A 21629-nucleotide genomic window follows, 5' to 3' on the forward strand; every position below is an offset into this window, starting at 1 on the left:
CACAAGTCAAAGATCATACAAATACATATGACTTTCTGCTATCTGCTGCCACCTATGGTTCAAAATGAAGCTTTTCCAAAGCCAGACTCATTACCCGAAGCAACTAAACATCAAATGAAAGACCTACAATGGAAAATAAATAAATAAGAAACTAAAGGGACTAATAAAAATGGCTAGGACTTCCAGCATAAATGGTCAAACTTCAGTCTATACTTAGGTATGTGCTTTCAATTGTAAAGGTACCAAACTTCCACTGCCTTCAGTTTAGCTCAAATGGATTAAAAATACATGGATTTTATAACAGTGTGGACCTTCCCTAATGCAAATAATGATATTTACAGAGGAAAATGTTGTTCCATAAAATGCAGGTGATGGAGAAGGGGGAATCACACAAACCATTTTAAAAGATCATGTTGTGTTTAATAAACTTTGACTAGACCAGAGATATGTAGATGGACCACACATCAGGAAGCTTAAAGAAGCTGCAAAGGAAAAGAAAGACATATCTTCAGAGTGAATTAAATTATATTTTAAAAATAAAGTAAAATAGTCCTAAAGACAAACACTCAGCAGTTGTAAATGCAATAATTCAATTTGCTCTTCCAGCTTATATTTATCCAACTCATGCATAATGCATATCCTGAAAGTCTTTAATTACTCTTTCACACAGTGGTTTTATTACATGGTCCAAGAATCGCAGTGCAATAAGGTTTTTGACTTAAGAGGTATAATTCATCAGAAAATGAAAATATATCTGTATAATTTTATATTTTTATCCCTCCAACTAATCAGCTCATTTTTGGTGCCTTTTTTTACTCAAGAACCAAATTTAGCAATGCGAAACACAGTCTTTTCAAGAGTTCAAGAATTCCTTTTTTCTCTTAAGGACACCTGAGTGATATTTGCTGAAAGATAAGACCTGGTTCAAATTAATAACTTCAGAGCAGCCAAAACTGCTAATCCTGTTGCTATACATAAGCTATCTCATTTCTCTGACCTTTCACTTCCCAGTGTTCGAACCAGAGTCGCACCGAGGTTACAGTTCCCAGGTCACAAGGCCACAGATAACCTTAGATATTAGCAGGACTCCATGTCATTTTCTTACAGAAACCAGAAGTGAATCAATATTTGGAAAGCTGGAGAAACCAAGCTGTGTCCTTTTGTCCACTTATGGTTTCAAATGCCATGAACTTAGCAGCTCTGAACAAACAAAAATGAACACAGATGAAACAAAACCAGAAGCAATGCAGTTCCCTGCAGGCCACAAGCACGATGGACTAACATCATTTTGCTCATTACTGCTCTGGGGGTGCTCAGGCTCCACATCTAGGTTTGCGCCGTGCCTCCTGTATAGCAGGGAGGGTCTGGTGCTGCGTTACACATGCAGCAAAGATTTCAGGCTGAGCACTGCAGCTGTAAAGAAAAGTAGACTTATAGAGAGACCACAAGAGAAGTATTGTTTTGAATGGAGAGTCAATGACTTGACAAAAAGGCAGTTTCTCATGGCAGCTGGCCCTGGAACTTTGGTCCAGGTCTCATCAGCTTTGCTTTGGACCTGGTAGCTCAGCATTCCAGGGTAGGAATGGAGGTTAATGTCCTTCCTTGCTCCCTTTGTCTTATCTGCTCAGATGAAACCCTCTCCATGAAGGAGCTTAGGCACCAAGTTCAATGCTAACACAAAAACCCTTTTTAGCATCTCTAACATATATGTAGGAGCACAAATCAGCATTACTTTTATATGCTTATGCCTATTTAGACATATTCTTTTATAAGTTAGACACCTAACTGTTTTGAGGGTGTGGTTCTATAGGTCAGTTTGTTGACTTATGAAAAAAAAACAACTAGTGCCACCTTGTTGTGGAGAGCCCAGTGTTGCACCTAATGCTGCAGATTTCTTAAACTGGATATTTTCCACCCATCTCCCTTTAGAGGGAGTAACCAGCACTTTCAGAGCATGTCACAGCTAGTGGATAAGAGAAAAATGAATGCCTGATGCACAACAGCCCTAGTGTCTTGGCCATACACAGAATGGCAAAACCTAGGCATTAAATCACAGAGATTTAGAATCAGAGTCAGATAATAGCTGAGGTTGGAAGGGACATCAGGAGATCAGTTGGTCCAACCCTTCCCCACTCAAGCAGGATCAGCTAGAGCAGGTTGCTCAGGGCCATGTCCAGCTGGGTTTTGAATATCTCCATGGAGGGAGACAGCCAGTGTGGGCAACTTTTTTTGCAATGTTTAACCACCAGTGTTTTCTTGTATTCAGGTAGAATTTTGTGTGTTTCAGTTTGTGCCCATTGCCTCTCCTACTGTCACTGAGTACCAGTGAGAAGAGTCTGGCCTCATCCTCTTGACACCCTCCCTCAGACAATTAAACACATTGATAAAATCCTTCCTAAGCCTTCTTGTCTCCAGGAAGAAGAGTCCCAGCTCTCTCAGCCTCTTCTCCTATGAAAGGTGCTCCAGTTCATGACCTTTGGCTGGACTTACTCCAATAAATCAATGTCTTTCTTGTAGTGGGGAGCCCAGACCTGGATACCACACAGCAGCTGTGGCCTGACTACTGTAGAGGGGAAGGATCACCTCCCTCGACCTATTGGAAATACTCTGCCTGATGCAACCCAGGGTATTCTCAGCCATGAAGATGTATTTTTGGTTCATGTTCAACTTGTCCACTAGGATACCAGACCATTCTCCGTAAAGCTCCTCTTCAGTTGGTCGGCCCCCGTCATGTGCTGTTACAAGGGGTTATTCCTTCCTAGATGCAGGTTTTTGTCCCCTTTTTTTTATTGAACTTGTTATCAATTGTTGAAGTCAATATAAATATAAATATTTTTTAAGTATAAACATTTTTTAAGTAACAGACGCTTCTTGGTGATTGCACAGACAGTCAAGCTGACTTCAATAGGAACTGAATTATCTCCTGCAGGTTTTAACACTATGCACCTCAATGGCTTTAGCTTTTAGCGGTTTGGGGGCAGTGCAGTGTCTGTTAGAATGGATCCTGACTTTGTCTGCAGCCTTTAATCCAGAACATAATGTAAATTAAGAAAAAGAAATCTATCTTCCCTCTTCACAAACACATAGCCAGGAGAAGTTAATTTTCATCATTTCTTTACAGATTCAGTTTGTCAGAAACAGCATTCAACAAGATTATTACACAAAATAGCAAGGCAAGGAAAACAAGGAGTTTGAAGTCCACTGGGTTCCTGCATCATAAATGGACACATGGAAAATCTCAGTTTTTGTTCATCTTTCTGACTTTCCTGTTAGCATCTACAAACCGCCAAATTAAAGTATATGAACGGAATATGAACGGTAACATACTAAGTATGTCAAAACACTGAATGGATTATCAAACAGATCTAATTTGTAAGAGAAATCCTTAGTGCTCAGCCAGTGAATTATGAGATTAGTGTCACAGAAGGGATAAACTTGATATTCCACCAGGAAATATTACATTACTCTAAGCATCCCAAAGTATTTATCTCCAGTAAGTGCTCTGCACATTGTTATCAGAAACAATGATTGCACAATAAGCAACACTCAGTCAGCAGGACCCTGCCAAAATACAGTGCCCTTTTTGGTACTGTGAAATGAGCTTCACTGACAAGGGTATGATTTCACCTTCCTCCTTCCAAAAGGCCACATCCCTAAGGGAATTATTTCAACCTGTGCTGTCTTTCTTTGTTTACATTTACCAGCTTAAAACTGAAGCTTTCTTGGGTTGCCTTTTTCTTTCTTCCCCCTTCCTCCCACCCCCACCAGAAGATGGAGATGGAACACCTTAAAAATGTTAGTGTGGGCATGATCCTAAAACAGCTCCATTCACACTGGAGCTTTCAGCAGCCCTTTTGCATCTAATGAAGTTGACAAGTTTCTGCCTATTTCTTCACATGGCACCTGCAAAGAGGAACTAGAGTTTTAGCTAGAGACAGACATATAGAATGAGATTTAATCTAAAGAAACTGCAGCTCCACTACAGCCTCTTATGACAAAATTAAGCAGGTGCCATTTAGAGAGGTGTCAGGGACCAAACTGTCCCTCATCTGTTCACCCATACATCACTAAAAGAGCTAAAAGAAAACCACATAAATCCTTTTTTTTCCTCTTTTTCAGTTTGTTCCCCCTGAGCTACAAGTAGCTAGGGGCTAAGAACCTCCTGTGATGTGAAGTGTCATGAAGGTGCAGGCTGACAAGGCAGACCGCTGAACTTCTGCTGGGAAAAGGATATGTTTGTCTGTCTCTCCAAAAGTCATGGAGTCATTTGCAGGTGACTTGGAAAGGCTGGTGGGCACTCAAAGATCCAGGGAATAATGGAATCTGGATGGTTTGGGGAGGGCTGGAGAGGACACTATCACTTATCGCGTCAGGTCAATGTTCATATTCAGCTTCAAGATAAGTCTGCTGTGGGCTGGAGTTTGCTCTGCTCAGACTGAAGTATTGCTGTATTACTGAGATCAGTCCCCTCCTGGAGTGATGTCCTCAGTCCACAACGGTATTGCTGGTGATTGGGGATGCGATGACTGTCTTTTCAGGACAGAGTGCCTGGGATGCTCCCGAACAACTGTCCATGACCCTCTTATCCCAACCCAGCTGCAGTACACAACCAACCAGAAAAAAAAAAAAAAAAAAAAAAAAAAAAAAAAGATTGCTAATTTCTCAAACACAGTATAAACTCAAAGACTTTCTGATATGCTATGACCTATGGATACCCACATGCTTTTATTTTTTTGTAGTGGAAACTTGCTGATAAGTTGTGGTCTTTTGACCTCTTCATTTTCTCAACCACTGCAAAAGCAAAACGTGTCATTTCTTGCCAGTGTTTAATTCAAAGCTCAAAGAAAGAGGACAGTGGATTCAGGAAGTATCAGGAGATTCCTATTTTGAGTTTCTTTACAATTTGGATAAAAGGTGTTGAGGAAGAGGAGAACACAAGTTAGTGGTTAAAATGTAGTGAAAGCATATCAAAATTGTCACTAACTGGGATACCCTACCTACCAGAAACTGCAACAACATATGGAGCACAATCTCCATAGGAGTTAAAAGTGGACAGCCACTTGGCATTGGTGATGTACTGACAAAAAAAAGATGAAAAAAAAACAAGCGAGATATTTGTCTGTCTGTCTGATGACTTGACTGTCTATCTCACACTATAGGTGGTGCAAAAGAGAGAAGGAAGAATGGGGCATCATCAGACTTTGAAGTCTTGTTTCTTTTGTCATCCAGTGATTGCTACAAGGCAGATGAGCTCTTCGTTTGCTAGTGACCAGGTTGCCTGATTTGTGTTCATTAGCCCCTGTGCTCCCCTCCAAAGCTCCTTTACAAACACACAGACTTGAAAGGTGAAGTGGTAATTCAGGATGTCTCCTAACACAGCAGGGTTCAGTTTGTAATATGGAAGGGTTAGGATTGAAAACCAAGGCAATTTAATTCTATTTTCAGAAATCAGTACCTAATGCAGGATTATCTTTAATGGCAGACACCATAGTGTCAAAGGACTGTGTCAGGTTTCAGACCTTTTCATAGTTTAAATTCCTACATTCAAAAGTTAACTGAATCATTGCTGGTGGTGAAGATTACTTCGATGTGATGTTATTGTGGGTGGCCTACAATAAGTGATAACATATTCGGGGAACAGTCTCCTACATGCAAATAAATTTCCCATGCATGTCTGTGTGTACTGAAAATACATGTGATGGTATATTCAAATTATCTCTTGGGAGGCAATGCAAAATAGTTCTAGCTGCAATAATTGAAACTTGTATGCCATCTTTTCCATTCCTAGTAAATAACCTCTATTACAATCAAGTTTTGCAAAGAGGAGAATATGAAATGACTGCAGCATCCACACATATTCGTTAGTCCTAATGTGACTCTACACTCAAATAGATTCAAATTTTGAAGCATATTTTTTTCTATCCTTTATTCAGTGGTACCTAAATTACTGTTTAGTTCGGTTGATGTTTGGCACTTACGATGTTAGTAGTCTACATGCGTTAGCTTTCTCCAAGCTATTCATTTGGAACAATTTATATTTTCACACTTTACAGGGCTTGGACAAAGGCATATAAAACTTCTATGATATTATTAAGGATACTATCATATATATCATTTATGTATCTGATACTTAATTTTTCTCATAAAATTTTCAAATCTAAAAACCAGGGAATTATGTGATTAATAGAGATCCTTTAAAAAATTTGAACTGAAAATTCTTTCAACACCACCAAACAAACAAAAAATATCTATTTCTATTAAACATGGACTTTCATAGAGGATATGTCACTAAACAAAAATATTCAGGGCAAGGGGATTACTTTTTAGAAATATTTGTGGTTTAACTGAAAACCTTGGAATGAGGTGCCTGGGTTTCCAGCCGGAGGTTCACATATTTTTATGCTACATTTGAGTAATTCTGCCTTTTTATTGACTTCTGCCTTTCTATTCCAATTCCATTAAGTGCATAAGACATTAAATAAAAATAAGAGACAGCATTTATTAACTTTCTGAAAAAAGCTGTGGGAAAAATGCATTTCCTAATCCTCCCCACCTCAAATGTTAGATATGGCAGGGGCATGACTGTATGTTTGAAAGTGTAGTTATACCTCAGTGCCTTTGTAGTTTTTAAGCATAACAACTAAGCCTGCTCCACCAGGTTTAGAAATACATAAAACTACTAGTGGTTAACTGAGCAGAGGAAGTCTTCCATACTGTGGTATCTAGTGTAGAATGCCCCCCCCCCAAAAAAAATTGTTATATATCTATTTCATTAATACTCAAAAGAATAACATTGCTTTCCTCTTGTCCCTACAAAAATGCATGACTAGAGAGCAATTAAAATTTGTGTGAGCCATAGACATGCACTTAACTTCCTACTTTGAATCTGAAGGTGTCAGTTAGGTGACATGGAGAACTATGGAAAGTAGTGGGAATCCTCCTCCATGTCTGGTTGCACCAAGTCTTTCTTGTTGTGTCCCCTCTTTTGCAGCCCACATGGAAATGAAATTTTTCATAATTTGGAAAAGTAAAAATCACATCTTGCCCTACTGAAAATCTGCATCTTCGTTCAATGAAAACGAGAGATCCATTTCACAAAACAAAGTTTTAATGTTTAGACAATATACTGAATTTCACACTAATTTTGGTCAAAAGAAAGTCCAGCTCTTGAACGGGTTAATGGAGCAGTATGAAGTCAGCTGGATACAGAAGGTTATGTAAACTGACTGCACACTAAGCCAGCTATTCCTGATGCTGGATACATAAGGGCATTACCAAAAGGGGGACCTGCATCTGCCCTGTGTTTATAGACAAGCATAAAATGATTATTGTAAGAACTGTAGATAATATAATCTAATGTAGATACAAATCTCAGGAGTATCCACAGAATTCATTTTAGTTTTGAGAAGACTTTGATGTGTCCACATTGCCATTTTATGTTCTAAATAACAATTAAGCCATTAAAGCAGTGTAACTGAAGCCAAGCTTTCTGCAGATTTCCACCCCACAATAATAGATGTCAGATCATAACACAGGATAATTCATATGACAAAATAAATTATCCAAATTTTGCTCATTGAAAAAGAACTAATGTAAAATCTAATCCAAAAATGACATCTGCAGTTTTAAGCAAAGCAGTGTTACTTGACTGATTAGATATCGTGTTTGACCATAAAGAATTCATAGCCTCCCTTTGTTCCAAAAACTGAGTTGTGAATTTATATTACTTATTTGTCCAATATTTTAGACTGAAGTAGAAGTAATGAAATGTGTCAACAATTTGTTACTTTAGATTCCTTGCCTCAGAAATGTGTTTTCAATTCCATCTGGACCAACATCTTCTTCTAACAAGCTTAACTGTTTCAGTATATCCAAGGCCAAGAAAACAGGTCTGGTGCTAAATTCAAAATCTGGGGAACATTTCAGTGACTCAACCAAAAGAATCATTAGTAGTCACAATTTCAGCTCTCTTCAGTGGTTCTTCTAAAAACTTAGCAAATAACACTTGAACACATGAGTGTATCCTTAGCTTTTCTGGCTTCTTAAGGGACAGTGAACCTCACCCAGATTTCGCAATGACCGTAATTAGTCTGGACAAGCAGAAAAATTTTCACAGCAGCTGCAGTGTTCAGCCTAAGACTTCTCCAAAACTTGAGAAAATGAGCTTTTCCCATTAGCTGCTGGCACACGCTGAACCCAGCCTGAAACAAGAAAAGAGCAGAACATGCTCCTTGCCTCCTAAAAGCTGTTATAGTAACTTGTTTTCCCCAACTTACTATCAGCTATCTGAAGACAGGATATTCAAAGAAACTTAAAAAGTCTGAGTCAGGGAGGTGGGATTATTTGCTGAAAACATCTTGGCAGCAGTTAGAGAAGAGAAGAGAAGATTCCTCCTCTTAAATCTTTTCTTTTCTTGTATATTGCAATATAGATGCATGTTTTTTTCTGTATTTAAAGCAAATGGAGATTTTCTGGTCTTTTGATCAATTTCTTTAACTAAGAGTGGCAACCTCAGTTTCCATTCAAGAGTGTGGTTTCATTATGAGACCACAGAATAAATAATGAAAAAAAAGTTACTTTTTGTAAATTGCCTTTTCATATTTTTTTCACTTCATAACCCAAATGATTTAGGATTTACAGGTTAAAATTGTCCCAAAATGTGTATTTGTCTCTCTAGAATGACAATCTGTAGTATTTTCCCTACATACAGAATTCCTGAACTTTTTAGAATAACTCAGAATACATTTTTTTGAGAATCCTATTATTTGATGTATTTTAATCCCATGTCATTCATAAAATGATTTACTCTTCTTCTGGTCTGATGGCTAAAGCTCTTTCTTTAAGGTCTGTTGAAAAGGTTTCCTTTAACAGTTGCTCATTTTGCTAACTCTTCTTTCTTATCCATGCAATCTGGGAACTTTTCAGTGCTAACAAAAACTCAAAAGTCATCTAACTTGCAAAGTTTACTGTTTCTTAAACAGTTCTTGGAGTCCAAACTTCAGTATTCATTGAACTTGACTACTTTCTATATGCTCATCTGGACTAATGTTATATTTTTCTGAGAATAATGTTATATGTATATATTTCACCCTCAGCAACTAGCAAAGAAATCAGCTGGTCCTGGTAGGCCAGCTGTGGTTTCTTACATTAAGAAAAACAAAAGCCATCAACTTTGAGATAATCCTACCTTAAATATACTTGCAGAAGAACATTGCTCTTGCATTCACAAACTAAGCAAACCAAAATAAGTCGCCTCTATCTACTCATGTGTGGACTATACTACCCCACTGCTGCTCAGCTGGTGGCAGAATACAGCTCAGAGAAATGCTAAGATGTTTTAAAGAACTTTTTGCCTCTTCCTTCTTTCAGGCTTCACTTGGTTTTAATAGTGGAGAAATAGGAGTATTTGCAAATGCTTTTATTTTTAGTTTGGGGTCCAATCACATGAGATACCAGGAATCCTAAATACAAAGTTTAAGTCCCACATCATTTTAGTCTGATAATGACTTAAAAATACTAAGCTAAAAAAAATTAAGAAACACCTTAACTTTCATAAATCAGTTTTCCTTATTTTTAAAGTGAAGAATGCTCATTCATATCAGTTTAAAGTCCTCAAATGTTTATATGATCAGAATATCTGAATAACCACAGTGCAAATTCTGTGTTTTTTGTCTGCTACTCCAGCAAATCACCCTGCACCTCTGCAGTAATAATATCCATCAGGAATTCCAACCAGCTAAAGCATGATCTCTACTTCCTGAGAACATGTGGCTGTTCTCAGGCTGTTGATCCTTCCAAGTGTATCTCTATTTGATCTCCTAAAATATTTGCAAAATTTTGTCCCATATGAGGCTAAATGGATTGATATATAATTTCTAAGTAAATTCCTAGACCATTTTTTAATAATGGCATTATATTAACCATGGCCCAGTCTTTGGACTTCTTGCTTGTACTGAGCAAAATCATGAAAAAATATCTACTAAAGCTTCTCCAGTTTCTAACCCCTCTCTCCTTATCAGCTTTGGACATATATTGTTTGGCTTTATGCCTTGTCAACAATACCATCCCCTGACTCCTTAATAGATTTTGCTAGAGTTGTTAGTTAGTATAGTCCTTAACTTTCTTATTTGATTTCCATAAAACCTGAATGGCTGTTTTAACTTTCTCAATCTTTGCAGTTAGAACAGCATTTATGACACGATCGTTCTACACCTCTGCTACTCCCTCAGGTTTGCTTTTAAACTTCAGACTGTCCACACCTCCAAACCCAGCCTATATTTTCAGCATAACTATAGTTTGAAAAGAAACCTGATAAATGGAGAGTTCTCTCAGAAAAATTTATTCCAGCAATGGGTTTGCATAAACTGCGACAGTTAAAAGTGACATATTTTACACTAGGAAATGAATTTTGGTTTGACGAAAAAGATACATTTTTTTGTTTCAGGGTGATTCCTATCAGAACTGAATTTGTAATTGGAATTATCTATACATATTTAACAATTTCTTTTTCCATTGAATCACTTACTAAAGAATGTCATTGTCACTAAGCATATGAAAGTACAGGTTCTGTACTTTCACTCCTTTTTACAAATGACTAGTTTTGGAACACGCCAGTTTTCAAAGAGACTAATATTTTATGCCTGATATTGCTCTAGTCTGCAAATGTGCTTGTTGCTTTTCACTGTAAATCTTTGCTGGTGAGGTGAGTTCCAATGAGAGAAGAAATAAATTTGTTTAGAGAAGGTCAAAAAAACACCTGTGGGTTATTATTACTTAGCATTCCCAAAATGGAAGAACCTAAATATCAATTAGAGCAGGAAACCATTCCCACTCTGTTCTGTCCGGCATGTACAAAGACAGAGATAAGGCAGCACAAGCCCTAACAATTTACAACCTGCCAACAGAGAACAGATGGACGAGACAAACATATTGAGTTATAAATATGTCATCTGTTCCCAAGAAATCTCAAACCTCTAATTGGAGTCAAAAGGCTGAATTTATAATGAATTTATATTCAATGATGGGATGAGAGAACAGTTCATTAAGCACTGATTTTTAATCTAACTTGAGAGAACAGTTTTGGTTAGTTGGTTGTCACGTTGAAACTAGTACTCTTATGGAATCTGACAGGGTTCATTCACCTATGTTTCAAAATCTTAAGGAATAGTATATAATGAAAAAGTTAACTCTCTGGCATATAAATGGACTAACTCTTCAGTGCCTCGAAATCATAATGTCAATTTGTGTTCTCCAGTATAGTACTTTGCCTTTGGTATTTTCTAGCTATAATCATAGCTGGAAATACTGCATAACTATTGCTTTGGCAATTGCAGCTCACCTAGCACTTCTCAAAGTTATTTGATGAGGTCCATGGTAGCCAGATATCACATACGGGACAAACCGTACAGGCTGGCAGCCATTCTGTTTTAGAGCTGCTGCATCGCTTGGGCACGCAGCCCCAGATGAGGCACAGCTCAATTTGGTACATTCCTGCAGCAGCTGAGACAGACTTCAAGCCTCTGAAGATCACGCCAGCAAGGGACAGAGAGATACAGCCTCTGCTGGGAAAAGGAAGCTAAGAGCTGGAAGCCCACAACAATTTAAATCCCATATGAATTTTCACTCAAGTGTTGGCAGCTATCTTGCTGCACTGAGAGTGGAATCAAAGACATCCCACACATGAGATTTAATAGAATTTGTATACCGTGAGTGTTACCATGCTTGTGGTTTGTGCGCTCCCCGCATAGAAGGAGGGTTCCAGCCACACTGGTCAAAACATTGCATAGCCAATTTTTATTACATGTCTTTCTTAAGACGGACAAGGGCTGAAAACCTGGAATATTGCATTGATGTTTGGTGAATTATGAGTAAAATCAAACCTTGTACAACTCTTCCTATCCAAAGTACATTAATAATCCTGCAGGCACTGTTCAATCCCATTGCAGAGACTGAAAAATGAGGAGTAACATAATAAAGTTTTTAAAGTTTTACTCTTTTAAAATACCATTTTTAAATAAAGATTTTTCAATTTGTCTTATTAAATCCTCTATAATAATTTATTGTAATCTGTCCTTTGATATTTTAACTCTTCCTTTTAATTTAAACTGACTCTATAGTGGTGGCCTAGTAGTATATGTCATTTTCCATGAATAATGCAACCCTTCTCCCTCCCCTTGACAACTGATACTTCAAGGCCAAGACTTTTATCACGTGGTCATTTTCAAATGAGAACATAGGAAAGGTTGTGTCAGGTCGAACCAAATTCACTTTATATTCTGTCCTAATGGTCAACTGTTGAAGTCTAAGAAAAAGGGTAAAAACAGGCTTAGAACATAAGAATGCTTTACCTGAATATTCTTACAGACTCCAGCAGCTTGCAGCTCAGGAACTTCTTCATTCAGAAGCAATGTTAACTGCTTATAGATTTTTCTTTCATTATTCTGTCATGTGTTTCAAAGCATTTGAACTTTTACTATCTCCAGAATTCCAAGCTAAAGAGGTTCTTATTTTAACTTCATCTTATGCAAGAAAGTAAAAGACTGATCTTTCCCTCATCATCTACTCTCCATTATTAATTTAATCATTGAATTATGGCTTTAATGTATGATATATATTCCTTCGTTTATTTCTTGCTTTCTTACTGGAGATTCCTTCTTTATTCCTTGTGTAGAAACTGTTGCTCTTCTCTTGCTAGCCCTTACACTACTGTATTCTCTCTGAGATGAAGGCAGCCATTTAAATGCAGACAGAATTCAAGATGAAAAAGAATGTATAGCATTACACAGTGGCAAAATGGTTTTTCTGTTTTCTGTTCTTTCCTGTATTTGATTTGCTTTTCTGACTACTGTTAAACAGCAAGCTAAGGTGAGCTCTAAGCTGCTATAGCATGAAAAATGAGCTCTGTTTCATACTTGTATATGAACTGAAAAACTAGCAGATCCAGACAGAGAGAAAACTTCTAAAATGTTGTTAATCACAATTTGAAATACATATTTTAAAGCCAGAAAAAAAGTCTTGATGCAAAATATTTTTAATTTCTTGTATTTTGCTTTTGTAATTTCAGGTGAATTCTAGAATACTCTCATAGAAAGCTACTCTTTCTAGAAGCAGAGTTCCAATTCAACTGCTAAAGAAAAGAGCCAAATCCTGCTGCTTTTACCAAAGAAAGTAACCTCTTGAGGGGTAATCTGCCCTCACTAACACTGATTTAAATCCAGAGTAACAGTATTATCTTTATTGGAGCTTATATTGCTTTGGAGCTATGTGGCACTTTGGCAGAGCTCTTTCAGTAAAATTTCTTATATGACAAAAGCAAATAATTACTAATTACTTTATAAAACCTTTTCAGAGCAGCCAGTATATTCTCCCTTAAGCAGTCATTCCTGATATGCTTTCATATAGGCATTTTCACAGCTAAATTTCTTTACAGTGTGATATAAAGCCAAGAATCAAAAGTGGGGAATCTTTCAATCTGGCCCTGCTTTTGCAAATTCAATCCTCTCTTCAGATATATATGTGCAAATCAATTTGGCACCGGTATGCTAAAGCCTATTGTCACTTCCAGCAATTAGTTTTGACTAATCCAGTTGATGCAATGTGATTTTTTCCATAAATATCTAAGATCAGAATTTGGCAGAGCGTTAACAATGTATCTTAAGATATAAGATATTGCATAACTTTCCTCCTATAGTGTATTGCTGAATAAATATTTTCTCTAAGACCAGAATCCATCTGCTCCAGCACCATTTACCCATAAGAAAGGAGGAGTATCTGACTGTAGTACCTAGTTTTTACTTACTATGCTTTGTCCTAGGATTATATTTCTGTGGTAAGAGCAGAATACAGTACAGCAGTCAACTTACACAGCTGCCATGCAAAGTTCATTTAAGTTGCCATAGTTGGCACCAGCAGTTTAGTAAAGAAGTGCAACTCACTGGTAATGGCCTTGGTGGCTATTGTGCAGCCAACATCCTTGAGAGCAGCTCTTGGTTCTTGAGAATGAGCTGCTGCAAAGCCTGGAGATGGCTACTGGAGAGGCAAGGGTTGAGGGTGTTTACTTCATGGCAGCAGTACTTAGTGAGCCAAAGAATTTAATCCCCCTGTGGCTATTTAAGGAATAACAGTAGCATACTCACATGTGACTACCTATTTGCATATCTTAAGTTGGTGTATTCATAGCTCTGTGAAATATCAACACAAACAGCTCATTATTTTTTATTCTCAAGACTTGAAATAATTCATGTGTGTATATCTGGAATTGGGGGAACTAACTACAGCAACTGTGATGCAGCATACACTCTCTTGCATGTGTATGTAATATTTATCCCCTTTACTCACCAATCAGCAGCAAATTATAAAATTCAGCCATCCAGTATAAGGCAGTAGGCTGACAAAAATGACATCTGTTTTTTATATGAACAGTAACAGAGTGTGCTTAGCAAGTGTTCTGCTTTATTTATGTGAAAAGGAAAAGCAAATATATGATAAATCATTAGAACATATTTGTACTGCGCTGAAGCCACAGAGGTGGCTTCTAATTCAGGGTTTATGTTGCCACCTAGGTGAGTGAAGCATTGGTTTTATCTCTGCTGGGAGTCCCACCTAAGAGGTGCCTAGGAAAACGAGCTCGAGATGGCGCCAGGCAGTCAGCCTGTGCCAGTGAGGCAGAGGGAGCTGCTGGTGCTGAAAGGAGGTGAGGCCCATGAAGCAACAAAACTGGGAACGATTACTTTGGCAGAGGACAGTGTTTATTCAGCGTTTGGCACTAGCAGGACTCCTGTGTTGTTGTTAAAGTTTCTCCAGTTAGACTGCGTGATCGGTAGCAATGGGTGCTACCCCCCAGGATGTGGGGGCACAAGCACGGCTTTTCGTGGCAGATTTCAAGTGGCAGTTACCACACGTGACCCTCTCCGTGATTTGGGCTTGTGTGAGGAAAGGGATGACTGCTGGCCAAATAACTCATGACTCCATTCATACTCTCCTCAGCTCACATCTTACTTCTGTACCGTCTTCCCCAAAGCAGACACAATGAGAGAGAAAGAGAGGAGAGGAGACCCTCACTCTAAATACTCAGGGTTTCTTCTCCTCTCTTAAGCAGCTTCACGTTTCTTTGCTCCCAGCAGCCAATCTCTCAGCCCTGTAGCTGAGTTGTCCTTGGGCACTTAGCTTCCCCACGCCTCATCGCTATTTAGTTTCCCAGCTCCTGTCAGATTCAGTTCCCACTACCCTGAAATCAAATGCTATGTTTTATGGCTATGTCTATACTAGTAAATAAAATGGTTCAAGACTCAATCTGGAGGTCCCCTAACTCTAAGGGCAAGTGGTATATCAGAGCAATCAATGCTCTGTCCAAAAGATATACATTCTCTCGAAAGTCAGAGTCTCAGATCGTGAGAAATTGAGAGAAACTATTCAGACTCCTTTTAAGCAGGATCACTCAGACTGTTCTACACACTTTGCAGCATTTATGCTTATTTTTCCCAGTGCTTTCATTGTATTTTTTGTGATTATTGTTCATGAATAGATAGAGCAACTGAGGAATCTCAGAGCTATATGACCAAACAAGCTTTCAGGATACTTAAATCATGTTTGTTTTGTTATTCTGAAAAGCCTTTACTGACATTTATGGGGAAAGAAGTTTTCTTTTTCCAAAGCGTTCTACAGATTCTAGTAGCTTCAGTTTAACATTTTCCAGGACTCTGGATAAATTTTGTCTGGGTCAAAACAATGAAGTTACTATTTCCTGCAGTATATTTTAGAAAATGAAATAGATTGTATCAGCAAGAATTGCAGAATTATAGAGCATATTAGCAATATTACTATTTTTTAAACATTATAAATAAGACAAAGAATCAAGTAACACTCTTGAATAGTCCTTTAAATGCCAGACAGTATCACTTGGATTTACATTCACAACAAAGGGCTGCAACCATAGTGCATTTTGAAGATATTGACAGTGATCAGATAAGTGTCTAAAAACGAGAGGACGCTAAAACTCAAACTCATTAAGATGTATTTAGAAGATCTTTTTTCAAAATTGTAAAATCTGATTGTTTCACAGAATCAATTTTTAAATTTTTTAAATCATAGAATCACACAGAATGGTTGAGGTTGGAAGGGACCTCTGGAGATCATCTAGTCCAACCCCCCTGCTCAACAGGGTCACCTAGAGCATGTTAGACAGGGTTGCATCCAGGCAGCCCTTGAAGATCTCCAGAGAAGGAGATTCCACCACCTCTCTGGGCAACCTGTTTCAGTGCTCTGTTACCAGTACTTCTGCTAAATTATGTTTTATTACATAGGTAATTCCTTTATTTTGAAGAGGATAATAACAAGAATGAAAACAAAAGTTCTCTAGTCCAGCACCTTACCTCAAGTATTGATCATTTTACTCATGGCAATCTCCCTGCCACGGTTTCTGACAATATCTGTGGTTTAAAAGATAGATCTTACTGCATAATCTCCTCAGAAGACACCCTGAAGGGTTGAACCCACAAAGGGAAAGTGTTTTACTTGTAGGCATCCTGCTAGTATTTTCACTGTGGGAAACAACCGACCAGCCTTTTGAGCATCTCTGTTTCGGATTTACAGTGTGTCTTGATACACAGAGTAGTGTCCACAGACTCTGAGGTTAGCATGGTCAGGTAATTCTGCCTACAGATTGCCTACATTTATTCTTCTAGGCCTTGATAGAAAGCTAACTTAGTCTCTTTCTTCAGAGAATAGCTCATAGCCATAAAGATGCAACTGGAAAGAGGCAAAAGATTCCTTAATTTGGGGGTAATTTTGAAAAATAATTTCAATCAAGGAAATTTTTGAGCTCAAACAAAGTATTTCACATGCTCCACAATATACTTCAAGATTTTTAATTCTTTTTCACCATTTTTTCCTTCTGAAGTCAGTGAGAAGAAAAGACTTGTTTTGTGCTTAATTTAAAAATTATTTTTTTATTTTTTTATTTTACATAGCAAAAATTAAAAAAGAACTATTGCATGACTCTCAGCCAAATATATAGTAATTGTAAACATGCATGTTTATATGTGCGTCCATGCAGTGTTTCAAATACGAATTCTTGTTAAGTTGCCAGTGCTACTATTTTTGACACGGAAATTTGCTCCTTATCTTTGGCCTAATTCTGCAAGAGAGTAAGCAACCTTCCTGTTGTGATGACAGCGTCAATCCACTTGAAACATCTTTGCATAAGGGCTAGGCAGCATCCCTAAGTGAAATATATTACTGAATGACAAACAAAGTTTGGGGGTATGAAACTCAAATTTGTTTTGCTGTTTTCCAGTGAATACTTAGTAGGGAAAGAGCATGTTCTATTACTCCTATTTCAAGGCTTAGCATAAAGAATTTTCAGTCAATGTATTAGGGGTCTCAGAAATAACTCTCCAAGAATAATCTCCGAGGGCTCTATTAAACAACAAACAGCTCCTAAGCTCTCTGAGAGGCAGCCAAGGAAAGGCCACAAGTGATATAGAAACTGCCTCTATATGTAGACGGTTGATTTGGCAAAACAATAACCATCATACTGAAGAAGGCCTCTCATTTCCTTTAAATCTCTCTCAACATTGAAGCCGTAGGAGTTGGAGGCAGTCTGGGAAGAGAAGTGTTGTAAATGATAAACCAAGTGGATAAAGCAAGGTTGCCTGAATTGGTGAGGCAACCATTATTTTGATGACAAAATTTTTTTTAATCCAACGCCACAACACATCTTTGTTATATTTTTAGGGAAAGTCAACTCAGAAAGGACAGTATAATTATTTCTATGTTTATAAACTTTTTTTTTTTTTTTATCCCATAGGGAAATATTCCATTAACGGGAAGGTATACGGCCAACAATGTTTTTTGCATTTATTTTTCCAATTGTTGCTTTTTCTGTGTACATCTTTAAACAGCTTTCTGGCTGACCTATGTGCCTGTTGGCCGACATAAGCTGGGAGAGTTGAAGTGTCTGGAGAATACCCTCATCTTTCAGACTAAGATGTTCATCTGATGTAATAGCCAAATAATTTTTGGACATTCAAGTATAGATTGACAAATCAGTATGTATAAATTAAAAAGAACCAGCTTGTACCTTTACTAAAAATGTAAAGAGAATATAATAATTCAAAGTGTGACTAGATAAATTCACGCACATTTTAAATCAAGTTATCACGTGATTATTGCATTATGCTATAACATCCTCTCCATGTTCCTCATGTACTAACTTCATTCCAGCAGAAAGTTACTCCGGAGAAAAAAGTGAATGAGAAAGTCATCTGAAATGTTCAGTCTAACACAAGCAAATGACTTGTACCATCTAAACAGGATGTCCAACCATTCTGAAAATCTGTCCAGAGGGAAGGTTTTGAAAGACTCACAAAGATATTTGGATTAAAAAATCCCTAAAATAAAACGGAATGTATTTAGAAATCAGTTGTAATGCAGTAGCCTGAAGGAACCTGGAACATAGAGGCAATCACCAAGAACCTCGTCTGGTAGAAGCTGGCTCAGATGTGTAAGTGGAGGCAGCTCCACTGACATCACTACAGTTACACTAATTTGAAGTACAGCTTACATTTGGGATCTGGCCTAACATAAAAACAGAATTGCTTAAAGACTTTACATTCTTCCAAAGGATGTGACAACAACTGGAGTCAGCCCCAACACCGATATGTTTCAATAGCTGTGTTATGTGTAATTGCATGCAGATTGCTGTGGGAAACATGTATCTGAGTCTGCCATTTTTAAAGATGTGGGTTGTATATTGGTAAGTTTAAGAGAAAGAATTTCTAAAAAATCAAAGAAATACTCAGTGCCTTGCAAATCAGGTCATTATTACTCTGGTGGTAATAGAGCATTTGTTCTCCTGCTGCTATATATGTAGGAAACAAACCTTCTAAAAAGCCTGCAGCTCTCAAAGGCTTCCTGACCTTCAGTGTAAGAGGACACTACCACTGGAAAAACTAGCACTAAGTAAAAAAGATTGATTCTCAGGAGATATTTTTATATCAAGCCCTCAAAAAAGATTCTTAGAACACAGAACATTTATTTCCTCTCCCTGGCACGCTGTGACTATAACAGAAAGAACTTTGTTCTGTTCCCTACACACAGGCTCCAGGTGTGCTCTGAGATATCTTAAGGTATCTGAGATATCACAGGGCTGGCAGATAGGAAACAGGCCCTACAGGAGACTTGTATTGTTCTGGCTTTGCAGCTGGCAGCCAGGTGGCCTGTGGGAATTAGTGCCTTCAATTAGGCAGCTGAAATGAGTCCAAATACAGATATTTCTATTAATAATAGGGCAACAGAGAATAGAAAAGCTCTGCAAAACCGACATATTGTGTGGATATCTCCAGCTCTGAAATGAAAGCAGTAATTCATCCTAGCACTAGTACTTTATTTTCAGATAAAGTAGAAAATAACTTGGGACAAATAAAGCAATTTTAACATGACAAAGATGGAAGTTGAAAGTTCTGGGAAATTCTTTTATTAAATCCAAAACAGTTGGATATAAACATCTTAAATTCAATAAAGTGTTGGGAATAAGTTTTAGAAACAAATCAATGGGATGCTAGCTAGATAGCTGATGATTCTAAGTTTTCTTTGCTTTTATGTGACCTACTTTGTAGATATTTAGCTGACAAAGCACCGAGAAATATTGTAGATGATTTATGAAAGCAATAATGGTCTTATTTTTCAGGGTTTGCAAGAAATGCTTGCTACTATCTCCCACTGGCTTGAAGATTGCATCCTGTCTTCTCTGATTCAAAGCCAGCAATGATAACTCATTCCTTCAGCATGTTCCATTTTGGTTACAGCAATGCAATTTACTTAAGTTGGAAAGCATCAGCCCTGAGAAAGTTGCAGCTGATGTAGATGCAGGAGCAGTTCACCTCCTCAGACTCAACAGTCACAAATGCCTGCCTAGGACACTCAGTTAAGCCCATCAGCTTGGTGGGAAGAATTCGTGCCTAACTGTGACTGTGTTTTCTACCCCATTTTCTTGCAAAGAAGGCATGCTTTCATCCCTTCCTTTACTTTATTCTTTGGTAAGTAAGTTACCATATTAAAAATCATGTTACTATTTGGAAAGTCAAGGTGAAATAAAGGTTTTTTTGTATCAAAGCAGGGTGCAGTAAAACCTATATCAATTCATGTGGGATGGAAAGAATCCCCAGGTATGGATCCATATTACAAATTTTGAATTTGGTGGCTTATCTGAATAGAAAAATGGCCATCTTTAACCTATCCTGCAAAACCTATCATAGTAATTCCTTCGTAATAATTCTGATGGGTTCCTTAATTACTGTCAAATCTTTGAGTTATGCTTTAAATGAAAATTGCTTCTAAATGCCAAAATTGCTAGGGCTTTAATCAAAACCCATCAGTAATAAATGCAATTTTACATATATTTATTTATGATATAAAGGAGGTAGACTATATGAATGTGTGCATATGCATATACATATATATCTATCTCAATATTGATGAAAGTTTATTAGGGAACAGTTAACATTTTTAGATATGTACGTAAATGTAAAGCATTTCAAACATACAGAATTGCAAATAGTGTTAATGAATTTTAGAGTGATTAATGTTGCTGAAAAACTGGACTTTGGTACACCTTGATACTACACAAAATGATTTTTTTTTCCAGTGTGGTTACATCAACCACATTTTGTTTAAGTGCCCATATGAAATGAAACTTTCTGGGACAGTTCTGCTATGTGGCTCCCTTACCTACATGGATCATATAGCTTGTGCATTCTTTACTTTAAAAGCACACCCTCTTGGTTTTCAGTACTATGCTGTATTGCATACTATAGTCTGCTCCTCTGCATTGCATTGACTGCAGCACCTTGAACCTTGGGAGATGCAAACAATGGTGTCTAGCGGTACCTCGAAACCTCAAGTGTATCTATCCCATGACTGCATTCTTGGAGATAATCTCCTGATAATATTTTTTAGTTCACATCACAGAGTGATCTTAGAGCAATGGTTGAAGGACAATTACATACTAAAATGGCTAATGGCTACGGATACAAAGAGCATCCATTTAACATTGGAGTACTTTTAAATACTGTAGTAATTTTAATACTTAATTCATTTTAAAAGCCCAAAGGTGCAAGAAAGCACAAGGCACCCATGTGCATTGATAGCTATGTGCACACAAAATTTGAGTGGAAGGAAAACAACCTTGAATGTGAACACCAGAGGGAAAAAAACCCATCACCACCAACACAGAGAGAATGTGTCACCACAATAGCCATACCAACTCAAATCTTGATAACAAAATATGTAAAATATTTCTAAACCATACTGCAGCCTACGCACTAGCCACAGGGTAATCAAGACCTCACATAAGCAAAGACATCACTGAACAGCTTATCTTCATAGAGAAGATCAGTTCCATATAGTCCCAAAGTTAAGAGAGAAGCAGTCTATTATATATATTATGAATATATTGCCAAGGATAGACAAGGTTCAATTGTGCTCAATGGTTCCTAAGGTCATGGAATATCATTTTTCTAAAGCTTCCAGCTGGCAAATTCATTCTCTCGCTCTCTCATTTAGTCCCTTGTGTTTATCTTATAATTGTACTCATGACAGCGGAATTACTGAACCCGCCTGTGCAGTCTCAG

Source organism: Rhea pennata, chromosome 2 (genome assembly GCF_028389875.1).
Source record: "Rhea pennata isolate bPtePen1 chromosome 2, bPtePen1.pri, whole genome shotgun sequence".
Lineage (NCBI taxonomy): Eukaryota > Metazoa > Chordata > Aves > Rheiformes > Rheidae > Rhea > Rhea pennata.